This window comes from Microcebus murinus, chromosome 5, assembly GCF_040939455.1.
Source record: "Microcebus murinus isolate Inina chromosome 5, M.murinus_Inina_mat1.0, whole genome shotgun sequence".
In the NCBI taxonomy this organism is placed as follows: domain Eukaryota; kingdom Metazoa; phylum Chordata; class Mammalia; order Primates; family Cheirogaleidae; genus Microcebus; species Microcebus murinus.
In genome coordinates this window covers 43,117,740-43,142,403 of record NC_134108.1, presented here as the reverse complement: position 1 = coordinate 43,142,403, position 24,664 = coordinate 43,117,740, and the positions used below count along the sequence as shown (strand labels likewise).

Genomic DNA, 24,664 nt, shown 5'->3' with positions numbered 1-24,664 from the left:
TGCCAGCAGGCCAGACCACAAGCCACCAGGCCTCCCCGGACTGTGATGCCGGTGGGGAGATTCCTTGCACAGGAACGCCACCTGGGTTGGGCGCAAGGCCTCCTCCTGGGAGGAGGGTTGCCCTCTAGGACACCGATCTGCCCCTGGAGGCACACACACCTCAGTAGGCTGTTCACGTATAACCCTTCTGTGCTTCGGGCAATGCTAGCCCTCGGTGCTGGGGATCTGGTCTGCAGGTCCGACCTCTGGGTCCCAGAGTTCAAACTGTATCCCCACCGGGGAGAGGATTTCCGGTCCCAATTCACCCACAGGGAGCCCAAGCTGGGTCTATGTCTCTCAGCCTCTGAGTCGGCACCATTCTCCTGGGAACACGGTGCCAGCAGCACCTGGGAGGGCAGGCGGGTAGGGAGCTCACAGTCTGAGTTCCCCTGAGTCAGGTGTAGGGTCCCAAACGGGAAGGTCCCGTTCCCTGGAGCTGCCTCTGGCTGGTGGCTCTATTGTCTCTCTGGGCAGCCTCGGGTAGGGTCGGCGGAGGGGAGGAGGAGTCAATATGGCTCCTGCCGCGCGGCTCGGGTCTGTGCACACAGAGGTGCCCGGAGGAAGTTGGGAACCTGGTGCCACGTCTGCTACAGGCTCACCGTTGGTAGGTGGCAGCGGTCTCTGGGCTGGTGTCCGCAGGTCTCTCCACCCGCTGGGAAGCCCACCAGCAGTCCCAAATGCAGGGGAGGGGAAACAGCAAATCCACCTACCCTTGCTGCTGGTCTCCGGGCTGCTCCGGTGTTCTCAGCCTCCAGTTCTCCTCCGTAGCCTCTTCCCTTGGAGTCTCCCGGGGTCTCAGGTACCCCTCCTTCCGGCCCTTGTCCGCTGTATGCTCGTCTTCTTGCTTCTTTCCTCTAATTTCTGTTAGAATCTGTCTTTTCTGCAGAGACCCTCTGTCTAGCGGTGTTATTCGTCCGCCATCTTGCTCTGCTCCCCTTTTTTATTTTCAATCTTTCTGGCCAGACCATGCACTTTCATGGCAGAGGTATAGGTGGGCTCCCTGCTGTGATCAGAGCGTGTAGAAAAGTGCCTGGCAGGTGGTTTGGTTGAAAGAATGAATGAAGAAATCACCTGAACTTAAATTGTGACTTCAAGCTCCTGGTTATCTGGCTGCTACCTCCTATAATTTTTATTCCTTTTAGGGTGCTCCCATTGTAACAAACTTCTGGCCTATGACACAGGAAAATGAGTTTACTGGGAATCTTCTCAGAAAAGTCTCTTCACTCTTTAAGAGACCTTGAGAAAGAAAAAGCAGTGATGGCTCAGACATGGAGGAGAGTCAGCTTGTCAGAGTAGAAAAGCAGGGAGACTATAACTCCCTGATGACAACTCTGAGATGATGTGTTAACCAGTTCTGCTCCAAATTAATCTTTGGCTTTCCTGCTTTGTGAGAAAATAGACATCCTTGCTATTCAGAAAACATTAATTGGATTTTCTCTAACACACAAAGCATGCTGAGGCATTGTCCCTTCCTCCTTCCTCCTTTCTCCTCTGTCCAGCCTCCCAGTGCTGATGATGTTAGATACTTTTCCTCTCCTTCTCCTCTTTCCATATGCAGTTAATTGCTAGGTAATATTAAACAGTCACATTATATGAAGTACAATGTATATATAGTCAACATCTTTTCTCAATTCTAGAGTGACATGAGCTATTTAATATCTTCTATTATATGTGTAATAGATACCTCAAACTTAAAATATTCAAATAGAATATTTTATTTTTTTCTCACAACTCTCTGTCAAGAACATGTGTCATTATCTATGTAAGAGGGGTAGGACCAGGACTCCTGGCACAAGTAACTCAGGGATACTATTAATCCCTTTATGTGTGTCATTTTTACATAAGAGAATGAATGAATGACAAGAAGTCAGTCTTAGACCCAAAGAGTCACAGCAAGAAACTTAGAGAAGTTCTTTTTTTTCAAGATGTGAAGGGCCATTTGTTCCTTTCCGGCAATGTCAATGATTGTTGATATCCATGGAGGAAGGACTATCCCTCAATGGACTGGGAGATCACTCAGGATTGAGGAGACTTGCAGATATACCCTGCGTCCATCACCTCATTTCGCAGCATGAGGGGTAGCTCCAGGCTGTGCCCAGGGAGGCTTCATGTGGATGAAACCCTAAATATTTGTGCAAACATAGATTGAGCTTTTAGTTGTGATTTAGAGTAGATATTGACGATTATTTGTATTCTAATATGATTGGATTTCTTAATTATTATTTGGAATTAATTTATTCTGGTTGGTTCTGCTAGACAATTTTAAAAATCAAATGTTCTAGGCTGGGCTGAGTGCAGTGGTGTTTCCAGATAATGGATCACAACCAGGAAAAGTTTCCTGTGTTCTTTCTGCACTATCATTTTTTCACTTGATTAACCTAAAAAACCCCAAATAACAAAAAATAGATAAAACCCCAGCAAATTCTCTGTTTCTTGATGGTTTCAAAGCAAAAAATACTTAGAATGTAACTTCTATGTGCCAACCATTTGTGCTTGACTCAATAAGGATATACTAATAAAAATTAGGCAAACTTTACTTTAAAAGATGAGTAAAGTAAAGCATAAATTTTACAATCTGAGTTTAAGCCGTTTTAGTAAGTTATTGCTATTCTCACATATTTTTATAGTTTATGAAGCATTTTCACAAGCATTATGATCCAGTTGATGTACGGGCAAAAGAATGAAGTTGCTCTCTGCCTGGGGGGGGATGCGAAGAAGTAACTTCTGAGATGTGTCTTGAACAGCGTTGCAGAGAAGGGGAAGCAGTAAATATGAAGGAGCAGCTGTGGATATTCAGGACACAGGGAATTATGAAAGCTAAAAATAATGGATTTAACCCAATTGAAATGTATTCTGAAGAAAACATGATAAATGAAAGCATCAAAAACAATAATTGCTTTTTTTCTTTGCAGATTATATACATATGCAAAGACACTAAGCATGTTATGTGCTCATATTTTCATATTTAACCTTTTGCACTTGGATGTCGAGTGTGACTCGACACGGTTAGCATCAGTAGCAGCTCGTATGTTGAGCCACACTTGACACGACACGTAGTTTCACCGCGGGGGAAGGGGGATTTTTGTCTATTTTTCCAGTGTCTTTTCTTGTTTTCATTAGCATGAAAGGACAAGTAAAATGTAAATGCCTTTCAACTGATGTCACCACCTAAGCTTATCTTTTGCATAGGCAGCAATCTTGAGTAGGAGGGTCCAAGGCATGAGGCATTACATCATGCCTTTTTGAGCTTGCATCTCTTCCCTTGGTAAAGAACCTTCTTTATCTTTTCATCTCCTAGGTTTGTTTGGGTTTCTATTAGCATATCACGGATGTTGTCATGACACCGGTTTAGTTGGATGATTGGTTTGCCCCCTAGCAGTCACATGTTCTGAGTGAATTTCCCCTTCTCAGGATGGATAAGTTTTCCAAAGACATAGAAAGCAGCGATGATGAATTTTACAATTGTACAAAGGATGCCAAAAAAGAAAAAATGAAAAACCGATAACGCATGTGAAATTTATTAGGAAACTAGTACATGATCTTGTTGGAGAATTCAGAGATGGTACACTAACTTCCAGGGGTAGATTATTATCCACTAACTTAGAGCAATCTTTAGATGGAAAGCTCCATATAATCACACCTCACCCTAACAAAAAAACACAAAGATTGTGTTGTATGTTCTAACAGAAAAATCAAAGGAGGAAGGAAAGAGATGATTTATATTTGTGAAACATGTGAATGTAAACCAGGTCTTCATGTGTATGTTTCAAAAAATATCACACCATGAAAAATTAGAGATTGAAATTACTCTTTGAATGTATCAATAACTTGAAATATAAAAAAAGAAATAAATAAATTTGTATGAAAAGAAACTCCAGTTTTTTATTCTACTGCCATGCTTTGTAAAATCCGAGGTATTTAAAAATTAAATCCTGAGTAGAATAAAGGAATCGAGAAAAAAGAAGCGAGTGCAAAGGGTTAAACAAGTTTCCACTATTTAAAGCTGTGGACATCATTGAGGCATTTGTGAAACAATTTTTTGAAGGGAAAGGTTACTGATATTATTATTCAAATAATAAGTTTGCTGTGATTTGGTGAGTTTTCGAGATTCATGAATTTGGAGGGAGGAAAAGAGGGTGGTGAAAATACAGTAGAATGGCGGTCAGTGGTCCATTCATGCCAATTCTTCTAGTCTCACCAACTCTTAAGAGGTTGCCTAGATTACAAAATCAGGTACCATGAAAAGAGTGAAAACAGATCAGCATTTCAGTAACTCAGAGGTTTCTCTCCTACCTCAGCTGAGAAGAGAACTCAGTTGAGATCACAAGTGCTTTACTGCTTTGTCATTACATTTGCATGTGGCACCTCCCAGAAGGGTCTGTCTGAGAGTTCCCTTCCCCTTTGTTTTTCTAATGACCCAACAAAGCTGGGTGAGAAGGAGCAAGGCTTGCAAAGACAGAGATGATAATATCACACAGGACTCCTAAGCTTAGGTTCTGATCCAATGTGCAGAGCAGCTACAGCAAGTGTTATAGCGGGTGGTTCTGAGGACAAACCTAGTGGCACAAGGAGAGTTGAAGAGTCAAACTGTATTCACCAGCAGGCTCAGAGGGGTCTGGCCACCAAATTCTGAGCCCCATCTAGTGGATTTTTCCTACTTTTATTAAATTGGGGTGGTGCAAGGGGTCAGGTCTCAGATGACTAAGGTAATAGGTTAGTTGATGTGTCAGGTAATAGGGTAGTTAATGTGCCACATAATAGATTTAGTGTTATGTTGATGCGCCAGGTAATAGATTAGCTGATGGGCCAGGTAATAGGTTAGTATTATTCTGATGCTGGTCTTCCATGAGGGGTAGGGGTCTCAGGTGGCTGATGTGTCAAGTAATAGATGGGAGTTTTCCTTGTCAGAGCTGCAGTGACTCCTCTGGGACCCTATGGTGGCACATGGAGAGTAGAAATGTCTCTGCATGTGTGTTTGGGGACAGGAAGAAGAGCAGGAAGTAGAGGAATGGTTTGTCCATCTGCTCTACATTTTTGGTCTTTACTCACCCCACATTAGGCTGCTTTCTGTTCATATAAACTGCATTTTAAAAGATTAGTCTTTGATTTTGTGTAATTGTTCCCTTTTCAAAGCTAAATGCTTCCCCAGTAACCACATGGCAAGGAAAATCTAGAAACTAGCAACAGATGTCTGTTTCCTCTTTGGTAACTAAAGATTCCCACACCTCATAACCTGTTCAAACCCCTCAACATATTTACCGAATCACTTACCTCTTCTTCCCACAGTGGTGGGAAGCCTTTGGTTTGACCATATCAGAGGTTGGTATGAGCACAGAAACTACTTCAATATTCGGTTCATGATGTACAAAGAGATGAAGAAAGTGAGATGAGATCACATTTGTCCTTTGATCTAAGCTCTAAACCAGTGTGGCCTAATGAATTCATAATTCATGCCACAACACCCAAAGACCAATGTGGAATTGAGAACCAACACTAAGGTTAACATGAGGCTTTGTTCTGGTATCACTCACCTTACCTGTGTTGTCTTCTGATAAGCATTGCATGAAAAAGTAAATGAAAACTTTGTATAAAGCAGAGCAGCTCCCTCACTGGAATTCACTGAAAGCCATACTTCAACAGAAGGGTTTGTAATGAAAAAAGAAAAGAAAAATTACATAAACAAGAAAATGCCTGTGTTTCCATGGCAAGAATCTGGCTCATAGGAGCAGTCAATTATAAGTGATTTTAAATACAAGAACATCTATTGTTTAGTAACTCATGCAGAGGTTGGCTATCCTGAGACTGTGCATAGCAACACAAGGATGTCATGAATGTCTCAAGCATTTTCTACCTTTCCATGTTGTTATATTTGCTGTGTCAGTGACAGATCTCTTAATAGTTGTAACACAGTTGTCAGGGCTCTAAACTCAAGTCCTCATCTGGAAGCACCTAATACAGGAAGGGAAGGACTGTGTCCCTTGTTTTGTTGCCACCTTCTCTACAGGCAATAGTCCATCTCAGAAGCTTCTTACATTTGACCTCCTTGTTTTGTTTCCATGGCCAAAGATGGGGCTGAGGTGTAGGTCCAGTTGTGCCAGGTGACCAATTTGCAGCCCTTCTTAAAGTCTAGTCCCGCCCATCTCTCCAGGCATGTCTTCTACTTTCTCATCCCAGGACTATTTCTGTCATGCTCTGAGGATACCAGTTTCTAACTTTTCTGTGGCCTAATATTTCATACATACCACACCAGCTATAGTATTGTGCATTCGTTTTCTTACGTTCACACTGCATATCTCTTGTTTTGTCTACCTAGAAAATTCCTGTTTTTCCTTGAAGACCCAGAATAAGTATCTCTTCTGTGTTGTGACTTTCTTTCAATTCTATTCCACAATCACTCTGTTGCTCTAGACCTTGGACTCAACTCCCAGCCCTGATTTCCTTCCTGTCCCTGTGTTCACTTTCACATCACCTTGGACAGTGCCTCACAGTAGAAACTTTGCTAAGTGAACACAGAGAAAATGAAAAACGTGCAAATAACCTTAGTTCTCAAACAGCAGACATATTAAATATTTACCAGTAAGAAATAAAAAGTGGAGTTGCAATGGCCAACTCCAAATTTACAATAAGCTGAAGCACCTACAATTTTCATTCCTACAATATTTAGTTGTGACACTTGCATACATCTCATTTCCTACAATTTGCACAATTTACCATACTGTGATTTATTTCAGGATTTCAAAAGTTCTGTGTGAAAACTCTGAAAATTTCTGAGTGAAGACCTGAGTGAGGAGAGTGTGGATGCTGTGGTGAGACAGGCCACATTTGAGAACATGACGGATGACCCACGAGCAAACTTTGAAAACACACTAAACAGGAACATTGGATTAAAACTAAGAGAAGGCCACTTTCTTCACAAAGGTGAAGTTCAGCAGTGAAACAGTTAACAGTTGTTTTCCACTGTGGTACAGATGGAACAGAGTGTAGCCCCAGGGGTTCCTGCTAGAGTTTGAAACAGTGGAGCCCTCTTAGCCCTTTACCTTCTCTATTCAGTTTCTGTTACATGATGTCTGCCTGGTGCTTTCCATGTGCCTACATTGTCTGGTTCCTAAAAGGAATCCTTTAGATACCTAAAGGGTATCTGATGGGTAACCTAAAATCATAGTCTTCTATATGGCCTCTGAAAATCTACTGAAGCCTAGCACAGTGCCTACCTGCCACCAAATGGATATTCACTTGGGATTAGATGCTTTGGCTCCTAAACAGGGACACAACACTTGACAATGAAATATTGACAAGCCTATTGGTCATCACTTGCTCTTTTGCATCTCCATGGTTTATCGTGGAACTCTGACTGTTGCACATGAACAGCACCTTTTGGCTCTAATTTTGGTATTAGGATGCACTCTTAGCTAATGTCTTTTATTAAACTAGGATCTTGCTTTAAAAATGTATAGTTGTATTTCATATGTCTGGCCTCTGGGGAATCAGTTTTTAGAATACATAGACTTCTTTGTATAATTGCTAGAATCAAAAATGTTAAAACATTTTAATTACTTTATACTCTCATTCTATATTATATTTCATGTTTGTTAACTTAATATTATACAGAATTATAGACATAGGTTTGGCACTTAATAATTTCATAGGGTTATATACCTTATGTCAAGAAGCAATAAATATTGGGTTTGTATTACTCTACGTTAGTTTTTCCTCTCCTTCCTCTCTTTGCTGTATCTTTTCCCATTCTCTTGAAATATCTGAATCACTGGTAGTATTGAGCTGACCTGAAGAGAGACATGCCCATTGCCATTAGTCCTCAACACAGCCTACTGTCTGCCAGATGCTGAGTCTACTGCCTACCTCTGTTAGCTCTGCACTTGCATTTTGTATTTGAAAGAAGACATTTTTTTCCTGTGTTTCTGTGTCCTTAGGAAACCCTGACAATGAGAGACTGATATGGCTATAAGAAATATAAGAGTGAGAAAAATGCCTTTGTGGAAGTGAACCACGTGTGTATTTTAAAGAGATTTAAATAGATCTCTCTTTGATTTTATCCACCTTATCATTGTTTGCTTTGGATTTAGCAGTCCTGCACTAGGTGTTTGTGTTCTTAGTTCATTCAGTGCTTCAGTCGTTTGTTTCAGTTTTCAGTGTGCTTTCAGTACAGCCTGTTTATCAAATCAATCTTTCCTCTTTTGCCTCTCTTGTATCAGCTACTATTCTCATAACTGTGTGTCTTTTGAAGTTTATTTTAAGGGCAAGTCACAAGTAAATGGGGTAAAGCTGGAATGATTTCAGCTCTGCCATTAGAAACTGTATGATCACGGGCTGTTTTACAAAATCTCTCTGAGCATCCAAGTCCTTTTCTGTAGTGTTATCTCAATGACGACTTATCTTACAGAATTTTATGAGACTTCTGTAGATCATGGGAACTAATGTGGTCTTGGAACAAAATGGTGATCTTAGTAATTTTCAATTTCCCAGGTGCAGACACTGAGAATGTGGGTGATGATTGTATGTAATTATAGTAAAATTGCAATGATAAACGTGTTTATCTGCTTGACATAAAGTGAGAGAGTGGAGAGACTTAGCTAGGTATAGGAATGCCTGGGAGCTTACAAGGCAGAAAAATAATAGTGGGAAAAAGTTTCTCCCAGCACCAAGTTACATGTTTGTTTGGGCCCTCACCACACAACCATCTTCACTGAAGCAATTTCTCTATTATATTATACCAGATACCATTGGAGGATGGAAAAATCACATGACCATTGAGCAAAATGAAAGATTTCACAAGATTTTCCAAAAGCAGATAAAAGACTTTCCATTTCAGTTCATCTGGGATGCAAATGAAACACAGAATTAAGCTCAGCACACAGAATCCTAGGAAAGTGCCTTCAGCAGAAAATACAGTAAATCATACACTTCAGTCTTTGACTCTCTGATTATGTTATAAAATCTCACTCATAAATGAATATTAATATCTTTATACTTCTGTCATCAGGAAAGCTTCCCACATCCAGGGATTCCCCCTTTTCTGATCCACTGAGGAGTCCTCATATTGTTTTGGCATATAATCATGGATAGTTGTGCACTTTACTTTTACATTTACTTACAAATGGCTTATGATCTTTTGTCATACTCAGAATTGTCATTTTTATGTAATAACATGAGTCAATCTTTCATTTTATGGTGTCTATTTTTATGTTTTAGTTTGGAGGACTGTTATCTCCAATGTATTCACATATTCATAAGTCATATCTTACTTTTATTTGAATATTATTCTCATGCTGTAAAAATATGATTTAATTATTTATTTTGATAGATAACAAGTTGACCCAACATCACTTGTTGAATTGCCCACCATTTTCTTACACCTTATAATAAACATTATTATTTTCTAAATAATTGTCTAAGTTGACTCTGTATATGTTGTTCCTCTTTCATTACTTTTATCAAAACCATGCCATTTAAATTTATAAAATAATGTTATGAACTCTCATATAGAATCCTGTTGGAATTTTGTTAGTTATTGCTTTACATTTAAAAAGTAATTTAAAATTGAATATATAAATTGAGATTGCCATTCAGCAATATTTTGTGTTCATCATCTATTTGTGTTTTTGTTCATATCAATTGCTAAGGATACATGGTCCTTATAAAAGCCATACCAAGTTGCAGTTAAGTTTATTTCTAAGCATGTATATGTAGAATTTGAAGCTAACAGGAGGACGATGTTTATTCAGTAGCATTTTCTAACTGCTTTGCTGCTGTTTGTGGATTTCACTTGCTCATCCATATTCTGGGATTTTGGTGTTAGGCCTGGCTGAGTGGAAAGCAATGCAGTTAGTCTGAGGTTGGCAGTACTATAGGTGGTGACACCACCAGCCAGCTAATTCTGCAGTTGCACTAGGACACCCACTCTCTCGGTATCCCCCTGGGGCTGCTAGCTGCCTTACACCCTTTTATATCAATTCACCCTATCATTCTGTTCACCTTTCCTAAGAAACACACACATTATTTCTATCATAATCTACTGCTTTAAAGAAGAGTACACAGGGCCCTGACACTCTTGCACCAGGAGAGGATTCACCATTCCCCTTGTCCCTCCTTGTACACTGCCTTTGCCTTTCTGGGTTCCTTTGTTTCACGGGCTCATATATTCCACATGTGTAAGTTTAAAAGGAGACATGTATTTCCAGAGAAGCATTCCATTTCTCTTCTTTTCTCCACTTTATTTAAAATATTTTTTATTTTTAATTATTATGGGTACATAATATCATTAGTTGTATATCTTTATAGAGTGAGTACATATGATATTTTGATACAGGCATACAATGCGAATTAATCTAATCAGGGCAATTGAGGTGTCCATCACTTTAGGCATTTGACATTTCTTTGTGTTAGGAACATTCCAATTTCACATTTTAAGTTATTTTGAAATATACCGTTATTGTTGGTTATGCTCTCTTTGTTGTGCTATCAAATATTCTTCATTCTATCTAGTTATCTAACTATATTTTTGCACTCATTAACGATCCCCACTTTATTCATTCCTGCCCATTCACTCCCTTTTCTAGCCTCTTGTAATCATCATTCTACTCTCTGTCTCTCTGAGATTCATTGTGTTTAATATTTAGCTCCCACATATATGTGAGAACATGCAACATTTGTCTTTCTGTGCTTCGCGTATTTCACATAACTAATGTTCTACAGTTCTACCCGTGTTTTTTCAGATGACATGATTTCATTCTCTTTGTGACTATGTAATATTCTGTTGTTTATATGTACCCAACTTCTTTATCCATTCATCTGCTCATGGCCAGTTACATTGATTCCATACCTTTACCATTATGAATAGTGCTGCAGAAAACATGGGGGTATAGATGTCTTTTCATATCTTGGGTACATACGCAGCTGTGGGGTTGCTGGGTCCTATAGTAATTCTATTTTCAGTTTCTTGAAGTATCTCCATACTGTTTTCCACAGTGGCTACACTAATTTAGAATCCTACTAGCAGTTTATGAGAATTCCCCTTTCTGCACATCACCAGCATTCATTATTGTCTGTTTTATTATTTTTTTTTAGAAAAGCCAATTAAATTTGGGTGCAATGATCTTTCTGGTTTTGACTTGAATTTTCCTGATGACAAATGATGTTGAGTTTTTTTCATACACGTGTTGGCTATTTCTATGTCTTCTTTTGAGAAATGTTTATCCAGATGGTGTTTTCCCCACATTTTACACCAGACTATTTGATTTTTTCCTATTGAGTTGCTTGAGTGCCTTATCTATATTCTAGTAATTCATCCCTTGTCAGATGAGTAGTTTCTATTATTTTCTCACATTCTGTGGGTTGTGCCTTCCCTTTGTTGATTGTTTCCTTTCCTGTACAGAAGAGTTCTTAGCTTGATGTGATCCCATTTGTCTAATTTTGCTTTGGTTCTGGTGCTTTGTGGATATTACTGAAGAAGTTCTTGCTCAAATGAATGTCCTCAAGCATTTCTTCAAAGATTACTTATAGGACTTTCATAATTTTAGGTCTTAGATTTAAGTCCTTAAGTCATTTTGATTTAATTTTTGTATATGGTGAGAAATAAGGTCTAGTTTTTTCTTCTGCATATGGTTGTCCAGTATTCTCAGTACCACTTATGAATGACATTGTCCTTTCCCCAAGGTATGTTTCTTGACACCTTTGTCAAATGTAAATTCACTATTGATGTTTGGATTTATTTCCAGATTTCCTATTATGTTTCATTGGTCAATGTTTCTGTGTTTATGCCAATACCATGCCGTTTTTGATACTACAGCTCTGTAGTAAAATTTGAAGTCAGGTAATGTCAGTCCTCCAGTTCTTTTCCTTTTGCTCACAATAGCTTTGACTATTCTGGGTCTTTTGTGGTTCCATATAAATTTTAGGATTATGTTTTCTATTTCTGTGTAAAATGTCATTGTTTTTCTAATGGGGCTTGCATTGTATTTATAGATTGCTTTGGGTAGTATGGACATATGAAGAACATTGCTTCTTCCAATCCATGAGCATAGAACATCTTTCCATTTTTATCTTTCCACTTCAAATTCTTTCGTCAATGTTCTATAATTTTCATTACAGAGCTTTTTCACCTCTTCAATTATGTGTACTCCTAGGTATATTATTTGTAGCTATTGTAAAGTGGATTACATTCTTGGTTTCTTTTTCAGATTATTTATTGTTCGTATATACAAATACTAATAATTTTTGTGTGTTGATTTGTATCCAGCAAATTTAGTAATTTATTTAGCAGTTCTAATAGTTTTTCAGTGGCGTCTTTAGGTTTCTCTAGGCACAACATCATGTCATCTGCAGAGAAGATATTTTGAATTCTTCCTTTCCAATTTGGATGGTCTTTCTTTGTCTTGTCTTCCAGTACATTGGTGAATAAAGATGGTGTACATGGGTATCCTTGTCTAGTTCTATATTTTAGAGGAAAGACTTTCAGCTTTTCCCAATTCAGTATAAAAGTAGCTGTCATCTTTTATAGATGTCTTTTGTTGTGTTGAGGTGGTTTGTTCCTTACACTTTTTTTGAGAATTTTTATCATGAAGAGAGGTTGAATTTTATTGAATGTTTTGTCAGCATCAATTGAACTGATCATATGGGTTTTGGCCTCATTCTGTTGATATGATGTATGACATTGATTTGTGTATGTTGAACTATCCTTACATCTAGGGGATGAATTCCATTTGATCATGATGAAAATATTTTTAATTTTCTTGTATTTCATTTGCTACCATTTTGTTGAGAATTGTTACCTCTATGCTCATCAGAGATATTAGCCTACAGTTTTATTTTTCTGTTGTATCTTTGGCTGGTTTTGGTATCTGGGTGGTAGAGTCCTTATATAATGGATTTGAAAGTTTCCCTTCTCCTTGATTTTTTTTTTTTTTTTAAGTAAAATTGGTATTAGTGTTTCCTTGAATACTTGGTAGGATTCAGCAGTGAAGCTATTGGTTCCTGGGTTTTTCTTTATGGGAGACTTTTATTCTTCCTTCTATCTCATTACTTGTTAATGGTTTATTAGAGTTTTTGATTCTTTTCTGGTTCAATTTTTGTAGGTTGTATGTGTGTAAGAATTTATCCAATTCTTCTATGTTTTCCAATTTATTGGCATACAGTTGCTCATAGTAGACTCTAATGACCCTTTGAATTTCTACCGTGTCAGTTTAATGTCTCCTTTTTCATCTATGATTCTATTTATTTGTGTCTTCTGCCTTTTTTCTTATTCTGGGTTAATTTATGTCTCTTTGTTTATCTTTTAAGAAAAAACTCTTTTTGTTTCTTGGACCAATTGTGTTGCCTTTTTTGGTTGCAATATTTTTATTTTTTCTCCTATCTTATTTATTAATTTATTCTTCTACTAGTTGTGGGTTTAGTATCCTCTTGATTTTCTATTCTTTTAAAAATATGCATCAATAGGTTGATTATTTGAAGCTTTTCTACTTTTTCCATGTAGGTACTTACTGCTATAAACTTTCATCTTTATACTACTTTTGCTTTATTCCCTAGGTCTTGATATGTTGTGTTTTCATTTTCTTTTGTTTTGAGACATTTTTACATTTCCTTTTCAATTTTGTCATTAACTCATTATTAATTAGTAGCATATTGTTTCACTTCCATGTGTTTGTATATTTTGCAATGTTCCTCTTGTAACTGATGTCTTGTTTTATTATATTGTAGTAATAGATGTTACTTTGTATGATTTCAATTTTTTAAACTGTTGATGAAGTTGTTTTCTTTCCTAACACAGGGTCCATGCTTGAGAATGATCCATGAGCTTTGGACAAGAGCAAGAATTCTGTAGCTATTGGAATGACAGGTTTTGCAATATTTATTAGGTCTATTTGTACTATAATGAAGATCAAGTCCAATGTTCAATATTGATATTCTGTCTGGAGGAACTTTGCAAACCTGAAAGTAGAGTACTGAGGTCTCCAATGATTATTTTATTGTGGTCCATCTCTCTAGCTCTAATAATATTTGTTTTATATATCTGGGTACTCCAGTGTTGGGTGCCTATATATTTAGAATTGGTATATTCACTTGCTGAATTGACCCCATTTTCAGCATATACTGACTGTATTTGCCTCTTTTTACAGCTCTTATCTTGAAATCTATTTTATCTGAGAGAAGTATAGCTACTCCTGCTCATTTTTGGTTTCCCTTTGCATAGAATATCTTCTTCCATCTCTTTATTTTCAGTCTATATATGTCATTATAGGTGAGTGTGTTCCTTTTCGACAATTACAGTTCACTCTTTTTTTTTCAATTAGCCACTCTATGTCTTTTGATTGGAATATTTAGTCCAGTAATATTTAATGTTATTACTGATAGGTATGGACTTACTACTGCCATTTTGTTATTTGCTTTCTTGTTGTCTGTGTTCATTTCTTTCTTCTTTCCTTCCTTCCTTCCTTCCTTCCTTCCTTCCTTCCTTCCTTCCTTCCTTCCTTCCTTCCTTCCTTTCTTTCTTTCTTTCTTTCTTTCTTTCTTTCTTTCTTTCTTTCTTTCTTTCTTTCTTTCTTTCTTTCTTTCTTTCTTTCTTGTAATACCCTCTGGGAGTGTGATTTCATTTTTGTGTTTCATTTTTTGGCACCTGTTGAGGATTCTTGATTTGATATTACTACAAGTCTTAGAATAAGCATTTTATAACCAATCATTTTAAACATATGCCAACACTGCTCACAAACAAACAAATAACAAAGAAAAGACCATGCTAACAGAAATTTGACCCTTTAACTCCATTCCTCCATTATAAAAGGTTATTCTTTCCATCCATATCTTTTTATGCTCTCTTTTTGTACTATCTATCTCTCAAAAACTTGTTGTTATTTATAATTGGTTTGTCTTTTAGTCTTCATGCTCAAGATATAAGTGGTTTATACACCACACCTACAGCAATATTCTGCATTTGTGTGCTTATTATTATCAATGAGTTGTGTACCATCAGAAGATTTCTTACTGTTTATTAATGGCCTTTTCTTGCAGGTTGGAGAACTCCTTTTGGCATTACTTGTACAATAGGTCTGGTTTTAGTTAAATCCCTCAGCCTTTATCCAGGAAAGTCTTTATTTAGACCTCACATCTGAAGGATATTTTTGCAGGATATAATATTCTAGGGCTAAAGTATTTTTCTGAGCATGTTAAATATATCATACCCCTCTCTCCTGCCCTATAAGTCTTCTACTGAGAAGTCAGTTGCCAGATGTATTGGAATTCTTTTGTATGTTATTTTTTTCTTTTTTGTTGCATCTCTTCCATTGTCTTCTTTATCCATGACTATTTGGGAGCTTGATTATTAAGTGTCTTGAGGTAGCCCTGTTTGGGTTAAATCTGCTTGGTGTTGTATGACCATCTTATACCTGAATATTTATTTCTTTCTTTACGTGTGGAATGTTCTCGTTCATTATTTCTTTGAATAAATGTTCTATCCCAATCTCTCTTGCTACTTCCTCTTTGAAACCAAAAACTATTATATTTGATTTTAGGAGGATGTTTTCTAGATCCTGTAGGTGTATTTCATTCTTATTTACTCTTTATTTTTTCTCTTATGCTTCGTATGTTCAAACTGCCAGTCTTTGAGCTCACTTATTCTTTCTTCTGATTGCTCAACTCTGCTAATGAGAGAATTTTTTTATTTCAGCATATGATGGGTGTACAAAAGTTAAGGTTACATATATTGCACTTGGCTCCCCTACCCCCTGGAGTCGGAGCTTCAAGCATGTCCATCCCCCAGGTGGTTCACATTGCACTCATTATATATGTATATACCGATCCCCTCCTCCCCTCTCCCACCTGCCCGACCACCAATAAATGTTGTTTTTTTTTAACATTTTGGTTACATTTTATATCTTTGTTTCTCCCTAGCAAAGATTAGAGGTATGCCCTTCCCCTCCACAATGCTTATCACATCCCTAAGATGTGGGTCTACCCCACAACCCCTGAATCCCTGGTGAACATTACCACCAAATGAGCACTATAGTGTTAATCAGTCAGTACCAATTTGATGACAAGTACCTGTGGAGCATGTTTTTCAGATCTTATGTCACCTCACTTTGGATAATACGCTTAAGCTTAAACCAGAATAGTATAAGTGGCAGTAGCTCATTGTCGTTTCTTAGAGTTAAGTAATATTCCATTGTGAACATATACCAAATTTGAATAATTCAATAATGAATAGAAGGGTACTTGGATTGTATCCATATCTTTGCAATAGGTATTTATTTAGTCTTCACAATCTGGGATTGTTTGAACACAATATTCTTAGAAGGCTTTCCAGATACTGAAATGGAATTGAGTGCTGGGGTCTAAGTCTTAGATCACTGCAGCTATATTAGCACTGGGTAATGCTGTGATTCTTGCAGTCTCCTTATAGTACCACCTTCATGACCTTGGGAAAGAAACAAGAGAATTCCCTGAATGCCAGGCAAAGTTTCTCACTTTCCATCCTCACTATCTGTCCACTATCTGTGGAGGAGGAGAGGAGGGAGGATTCCTGTGGTCACTCAATCAGGGCCACCACAACTATAAATGTGGCAGGTCACACCTGAAGCAAGCTCATGCTTACTCAAAGCCAGTGGTCACTGTTGCCTCACTACTATTGATGTTTATTAAAAGTCTAAGAGCTGTTTATTCAAAAGAAGTGAATCCTCTAATGACTGCATGCTTCCCTTCAAGGTAGCATGTTTCTTTCTGGCCAAGAGTGGGTCCAGAAATGCCAAGAAGGAAATTTTGGTATACTGAGAGGCATCAAGAGTCTACTTGGTGCTTAATTTTATTGTGGCTGGGTTGCTGCCTGAGTCACAAAACAAAATCCTCTAAGCTCTTCCTTTCATTTCCTCAAGCTGAAGAATTCACTCCATGAACCTGGCTGCCTGAAGTTGGGGGAAGGTTGACAGAACACCTGGCTTGGCCATAGCTCCTGGTCTCTCACTGGATCATATGCCCCATAAGTCCAATGGCTCTGAGCCAGCACAGCCATAGAAATTCCCCAAGGGATGCAGCCCTTGTGGTCCTGCTGCCTTACCAATTTAGTACAGTCTCAAGGCGGCTCTTTTTCTACTGGTGGTTGGACTAGTAGGGAGTCAGGCTTTGGGGGGACAATTTCCCACTAGCTATGCTGGGAAAATTGCTTCTTCTGTGAGCACTGACAGAATTTTGCCCTGTGTTGTGTTCCACTCTGCCAGTGTGGCCCAGACTTTCAATGTAAAGTCCTAGAAGTACTTCACTTTCCTTCCTCTGCCAGATAGATTCTCTGTCCATTCTGTGAGCTAGTCCATCACTGCCAAAGATTGGGAGTTGGTGTAGGCAATGGAAGATTGTCTATGTGCCCTCTTTGGTAACTCATCCTTTGATATAATGTGAAAACTGGGTAGTATAATCACTCACGTAAATTTGTTTCTTTTGTATTTGCTTGCTATTGTGGATAGTTGTTGAATTAGGTGTCATCTAGAAAGAGAATCCTTGGCAAATTCTATTTGGCTTTATTGCTCCACTCTATCTTTTCTGTTATTTTTTAAATATGAATTTAGATGGCAAGGAAATGTTATGCTTTACAAAAGTAAATATTTGGCACTGTCTGTCTACTAAATATGGGGTTTATAATTTTTTATGAATTCTTTCCTATAATATTAACAACATGTTTGTGAGCTAGGTCCTCTTTAATAAACAGGAAATGTAGAAGCTTAGGGAAGTAAACTAATTTTTCCAAAGGCAAATATTTAGGAAGTGATAGCAGCACAATAGAAAACCTACTCTTTCTGACACTAATGCTGAAAGATCTGTATTATTCTTCTAGAAGATTTTATTTATTTATTTATTTGGACAGAGTCTCACTCTCTTGCCCTGGATACTGTCACTGTTACATTGCCATAGAGAAATTCTCTGACCTGTCTTGCCTGATTGTAGGTCATAAGACCCTCAGCTCTGAAGAGGTCCTGCCTACATCAGGTAGGAAGGAATGTTACACAGAAAGAAAAAGAAGAATCTGTGCAGACCTTGTTGAGTTTCCCCAATCAGTCTTTTACCATTAAATTATTCCCATTTTGCCCAACCATATTTCTACACAGTGTATACTCTGATAATCTTAAGCAAAACAATGTATAATCTCACCTCTACTTTGGTTCTTCATCCTTAAAGATCTCATGTGGTCATGTTAAATAAATTGTTATGCCTTTTCTCCAGTTAATCTACATTTTGAGAGTTAATTTTCTAGTTTTTTAGCAAAACTTTCAAGGTCCAAGGAGAACTTTCTACATGTGTGATATGGGTAGATGATATGAATGTCAAAATTGTGAGTATTAATAGAAGGGGTGTCTCATGTTTAAATGTAGCCATAAGAAGGAAGGAAGAAAAATCTCAACTCATGAGAATGAAAATATCCATCACTTGAGAGAGTGATAAGGATTGCATTAATTTCAGAGGGAAGAGATAGATCTGTTACAGTAAATTGGTAAAGGATTAGTCTTCAGAAGAGGTTGAGGTTATGCAGCATTTGGTTAATAAGTGACCATGAATTTTAAGGGATTTAGGAGGTGGGAAAAGGTAGAATATATATTCAGCCTAGCCAGAGGGAGAAGTTAAAATTAAAAATTAATTGGTTATGATTTCTAAGGGCACAGATATTGCATTTCAGGAATTTGGAGTGATAGAATATAGACTCAGCAAAAGTCATGTCGACTTTGTTGGGTGAAGACAAGGGTAGGGTTGAAATCAAAGGTTGCTTGTGATGAACAATGTGCCTGGGAGCAAGAGTATAAGAGGATTAGTCTTAAAGACTTTAAAGCAGAGAAGACTGGGGCTGCTGTGAAAGTTGAAGAGAGGCAGTGTGAAAGACTGACCAGGACTACACAGGTATGTGACTCCTTCTCAGAGCTTGCTGCTGTGTACATGTTTGCCTGAAAACATTATTATTCTAAGAGTGTGCTGTAATTCCCTCTTGAACTTACGTGGGAGAAGATTGGTTTTATCTAATTGTGTTGGCTCTAATTTGAGGTAGACTTGCTAATGAATGATCAAAGAAAATGCACAACTTTAAGTGCTGTTATGTTAACAAATGAGAGTGAAAACATTGAACTAAGCATTTTACTCAAGAAGTCAGAAAATAGAAAAGGAGAATGGCATTAAATATGATAAAAACTGAAACTAATATTTTGATAACAAACTAACAGTAGAATTGAAAATAAGTACAAATGTTTATCTCCTTTATGTTTTTCTGAAAAGATAAATGGCCCAAGCTGGCAGGCTAACTAAAACGGAAAACAGAAGCAGAAAAGAGTAAGTCATAAGTACTATTACCTTTAAATAGGTAATTAAATGAAACTACTCTCTTCAACACCTGTCTGTTAAAGTGTAAAATACTGGTGACATTAACAATTTTCCTGGGACAAGACAAATGAGAAGTATTGAGTTAAGGATAGAAAAGAATGAGGAACTTTTAAAATACTGTGGAAGATGTTAAAAGGACATTATCAAGTGTATTAATTTCCTACAGCTGCAAAAACTAAGTACCTCAAACTGGATGCCTAAAGCAACAGAAATTTTTTTCTACCATTCTGGAGGCTAGAATTCTGAAATCAGTCTTCTAGGGGAGAATACTGTCTTGCCTCTTCAATTTTTGCTAGCCCCAAGCAGTCCTTAGCTGGAGGCCACTTCACTCCAATTTCTCCAACAACTTTACCTAGCATTCTCCCTCTGTGTCGGTCTTCACATGGGTTCTCTTCTCTGTGTGTGTCTGTGTCTGTATCTTCTCTATTCTTATAAGGACACTAGCTCATCCTGGGTTAATGTCCTAACCTATTCCATTATGAATATGTGCATGTACTCACACTCTAAATACATTGTCCCTCTACTGCTGCAAGATTGCTACTCACAGCACAACTTGGACCAAACTCTCAGATCCTCAAATTTCTTCCTCTCTGGATCACATTCCTCTTACTTTGTGCTCAAGGTGCAGGACCAGGAGTTCTCAGGTTTCCAACTAAGACTAATAGAGTCCAAGTCAAAATGGGTGCATCAGTAAGAAGGGCAGGTCTCCACTAAATCACAAATCTAGAATTTTCATCTTTCCAGAATAACTGCCTAGAATCCTGACAAGAGGTGTGTTTCATTTTTCTTGGAGAAACCGTACTCACGGTTGCTATGAAAACAGGATGCAGCACCTTGTAGAACCAATGTAGCCATTGACCTCATGTTAATCAATTAGATGAGCAACAACCTTGTTTCTGAATAAAGTCAAACTCTGAGGACCTAAGAAGTGCAAGAACTTTTGTGGTCATACTATTCAAGGAACTGTCCACAAAGTTTAAAACTGTCTTTTAAAATTTCAGGGTTAAATAATATCTTTTATTTAACCTTTCCATAGTATGGAAATGATTCAAATTTTTTTCAAATATTATACTGCTGAAAAAATGTAACAGTTACCAAAAACTTGACCAATCAAAGAATAATTATAGATTACAAATAGAGAAGTAGAGAATCCTGATTGTCCCAGCAAGGCAAAACCTTTACTTCTCATCAGAAGGACCCATAGCAGCATCCAAAGCACCCAGGCAGCAGTGTGCTTCTTCATCTTTTTACCTCTAATGCAGACCTACGGCTGTGTCTCATCCCATTGGTAGGGACTTTGACCTCACAATCTTCTCCTTCCCTGATTGGCTAAGGCATGTTGTTTAGGTAAAATGGAGAAGAAGGAAGTTAAAGTTAGTAAATGTGTGGTTTTCAGTTTTTTGGTCTTGCAATAAAGGAGATTAAGCCAAGGTTATTGTTATTGTACAGTTTGTGCTATGTGCTAATAATTATGTAGAGCTGGATATCAGACAGAGTATTCCTTGGGCAGAAAGGATTAGGCCGAGGTCATCTCCTCCTACAATTTCCACTTCTTTTGTATTAGATTTTTTTACTCTTTTCTTCAAATTCAGTGAGGAGAAGCTGACTTTGGTGTTCTTGGTTTTTTAATAGTAACAACTTTTTTCATATGGAGGTGGAAGAGGTTGTTTAGTTAAGGTGCTCTAATGATATTTTCTTTGGCTGTGCAAAAGTTTTTTAATTTGATTAGCTCCCATTTCTTTATTTTTGTTGCTGCTATGATTGTTTGGGGGGTCTTCTTCATAAATTCTTTGCCTAGGCTAATGTCTGAAAGAATCTTCCCTATATTTTCTTCCAGGATTCTAAAGGTTTCATGCCTTAGGTTTAAGTCTATCATCTGTCATGAATTGATTTTTGTAAGAGGTGAGAGGTGGGGATCCAGCTTCAATCTTCTGCATGTAGTTATCTAGTTTTTCCAGCACATTTACTGAAAAGAGATTCTTTTCCTCATTGTATATTTTTCTCTGCTTTGTCAAAGGTTAGATGAAAATATGCAGATGATTTCATTTCTGGATTCTCATGCTTTTTGCAAAGGTCTATATTTCTGTTCTTGTGCCAGTAATATGCTATCTTAGTTACTATAGCCTTGTAGTACAGCTTAAAGTCTGGTAGACTGATACCTCCCAGTTTGTTCATTTTGCTTAAGATTGCTTTGGCTACATGAAGTTTTCTCTGGTTCCATACAAAGCATAGAATTAGTTTCTCTAGATCTTTGAAGAATGATGATGGTCCTTTGATAGGGACTACATTAATTTTGTAGTGCACTTGGGGTAGTATGGACATTTTAACAATGTTGATTCTGCCAATTTATGAGCAAGGTAGAATTTCTCACCACTGCTCCATGAGGCAAGTGAAAGGGTCATCTATCCTGGAGCTTTCAGCTAGCTTGTTAGAGAAGGTACTAAGTGCTTGCAGAGCTTTGGTGATTGTGCCATCCAGAGCTGTGTTGTTGGGGCTATAAGTGCAGCACTGGCCTCCAGTCATGTCACACCCACTGCACATTTTCTGTTAATATCCTATCTAAAGCCATTCTATTTTCCTGGGTCATTTTACTGGTGGGCCTAGTTGTTTAGCTATATCTTTGATGGCATCCCTGGTATAATTTACAAATCTTTGTTGATTGTAATCTATACAGTTGATTCAGTCTGCATTTATTCACAGTGGAACACCAGAAGAATAAAGATTCAAATCTAGCTCCTATTTGGTTTCTATTTTTGTATTCATTTAGTAACTCCTGGGGGACTCTAATAGCATTAATAAAAATATGTGAATCCAAAGATCCTCTTGGACTATCTATTTCTCTTTTTTGTCTGATGTTCTCTTTCCTGAATTGGGCGCTGATGGGACACCATGGTAAAAGAGACATCCAATTGCACAAATGCGCAGGTGCCACTGTAGCTTTTTAGTAGGACGTGAAATTTTTCTTCTTTCATTACCACCAGAGGTCTCCTCAGGATGTGGAGAGCATAGACTGATCCTGTAGCTTCTTGAAGGCCAGGCTTTCATGGCACCCTATCGTGTTTCTAAGAGCCACCGCCCCCTCCTCCTACCTAGAGAGACAGAAGGTAAGTTGATGTCAGAGACTGGTGACCTTATGGTCCTTGGAGGCTGAGCTGCAAGACCTCTCATGTCATGGAAAAGTAATCATGGGGTTTTGCATAATTTATTTCCTCATGCCGTGGTCTCTTGGAAGAGAGCTACCATACAGTGCATGCTCATAGGATCTACAGACCATCCGAGTGGAAAGGAAACTATTTGGGTCTCCCGTCTTCCTCTCACACAGGAATAACAATTGCACTTATGTAGGGTTCAGACAGAATATTTGATTGATTTTAACCACGCACTTTCATTTATATATCCAGTTTCTATTGAAACTGTTTCCCTTAAATCCTTGACTTTTATAACAGTTACCTTAGATTGGTCATCAGGGAAAAATGAAGGTATAGTGTTGTGTGCGTTATTCCTCTTACTTTCTATTTGATAGTTTATTTTCCTCTGTTAGATAGGTTATTGTAAGATTACCTTTCATTTCCCCCTCTCTTTGGTAAAAAAAAAAATTATATTTAATGAATTTAAAATCTGGGGAATAAATGTGGGAGTATCCTCTTTGTAGTTGTTTCCTGATTGACTTGGAGGTTGAGATGTCTCTACCTGAGCTGAGAATTTATTTGTGTCACAAAGGGGGAGGAGTTTGAATTCAGAGGGTTTTAAAAGTGAGAGTAGAGGCAGGACAGGAATCACAAAACTGTAAAGGTTCTTTTTACCTACTTTTTGTTTATTTTCCTTCAGTTTTAAATGAGTAACTGGCTGTTCCCAGTTGCTCTTGAATTTATTATAACATAGTTCAGTGAGTTTTATTGCAATGCCAGTAACTTATCAAATGTAGCTTTAGTAGGCAAACGATACATAGAAAGCTTAACAAACTCTACATTTTAACTCTATAGTGGCAGATTGATTGAATTTTGAAATTTTAATGTATTTTGTACATTTGTTTAAACAGATATACAAGAACAGAAATTCTAAAAGTTTTATACATAAATCTTATAAACTGAGAACAGAAAACTTTGTTGCTTTAACCAGAGATTTATCATTCATTATAGCCAGCTTTATCACATATAAAATCCTTTTGTAAATTCTCCTCCACAAACCTTATCTCAACTTGCGCAGACTATCCTCGACATGCCTGGAATTTCTGTTTTTTCTTAGATTTTCTTTCTTAAGCCACCAGTTATTTGTTAGGACAAAAATTTTCATACAAGTTTCCTTTCTGTACAAAAATTATTCTCTTTCTTTCAACTTTCCTTATCAAGAACACATTTTCATATCTTTAACTTTCATTACATCTCTCTCTCTCCTACTCACTGGTTCCTTCTATCTTGTTTTTTACTTTCTTGCTAAAATAATAGACTTAGGACTCTAGGTCTAGATAAAGGGGAAAAGAAGGTTGTATGTAAATTCTCAATTAATTTTTTCCATGAGCCCCAGAAAGGAAGTCTGTGGTGTTAAAGGGGTTAGGTACCAAACTGAACCATAATATCTTTTTCCAGTCTAAGGTAAGCACAAAAAGGGATGGGCAAAGACTTTATCTCCCAATGGGCAGAGAGGCTGTGGAATACATAAGGGGTTTGTATTTTACCTTTCACTCTGATGATGGAGATAGGAGAAGGAAATAGAGGTCATGAAAATTTAGGGAGAGTAGAGTAAGTGATGCCAGTGTTTACTAAAGGCAATATGCTTACCGTGACAGAAAGAGAGTTACCTAAGGCTTGGCCATCCCACTGTGACCACGTTGAACTTGTTCCAAAGTGGGACTGTCCATTATACTGAAGCAGTCCCAGTGGATCTGTGGGCATGGAGGATGCTCAGGGGAGCAATGTCAGTTTTGGAAGGGAGCTTTGTTCCCTGGGGCATTTTTCTCCAGGTACCCAGTTGATTGTAGAGGAAGCAAGCTATACTTCCCAGAGCAGGACATGCTCCTGGTGTCTTCTTTCCTTAGCTTTCAGGGTATCTCTGTCTCTGGAAAACTGTTTTGTAGAGGCAGACTCTATTTGAAAAGCTTTTGTTTGCTCTCAGGGCTGCTATCAGTCCCATTCTGTCTTTTTCCTCTTGCCTCGCCCCATCCTTGCTATGAAAGACCTTGAAGGCCAGTTTAAACTTCCACTTGTGGAATCTGAGGCCCCAGCGAGTAGTTCTGGATCCATCTATTCTGTCCTCATTTCTTTGGCTC

At 37.8% G+C, this 24,664-nt stretch overlaps 1 protein-coding gene across 1 annotated transcript in view; it reads left to right on the top strand.

Moving 5' to 3' along the window:
- The first annotated feature begins 18,688 nt into the window (after positions 1 to 18,688).
- LOC105870545 (amine sulfotransferase-like) overlaps positions 18,689 to 24,664 on the top strand; it is a 50,393-nt gene continuing 44,417 nt past the window's right edge. The window contains exon 1 of the mRNA XM_012763190.3: positions 18,689 to 18,924. The gene's annotated coding sequence lies outside the window, so the exon portion shown is untranslated. The remainder of the gene's footprint in view (positions 18,925 to 24,664) is intronic.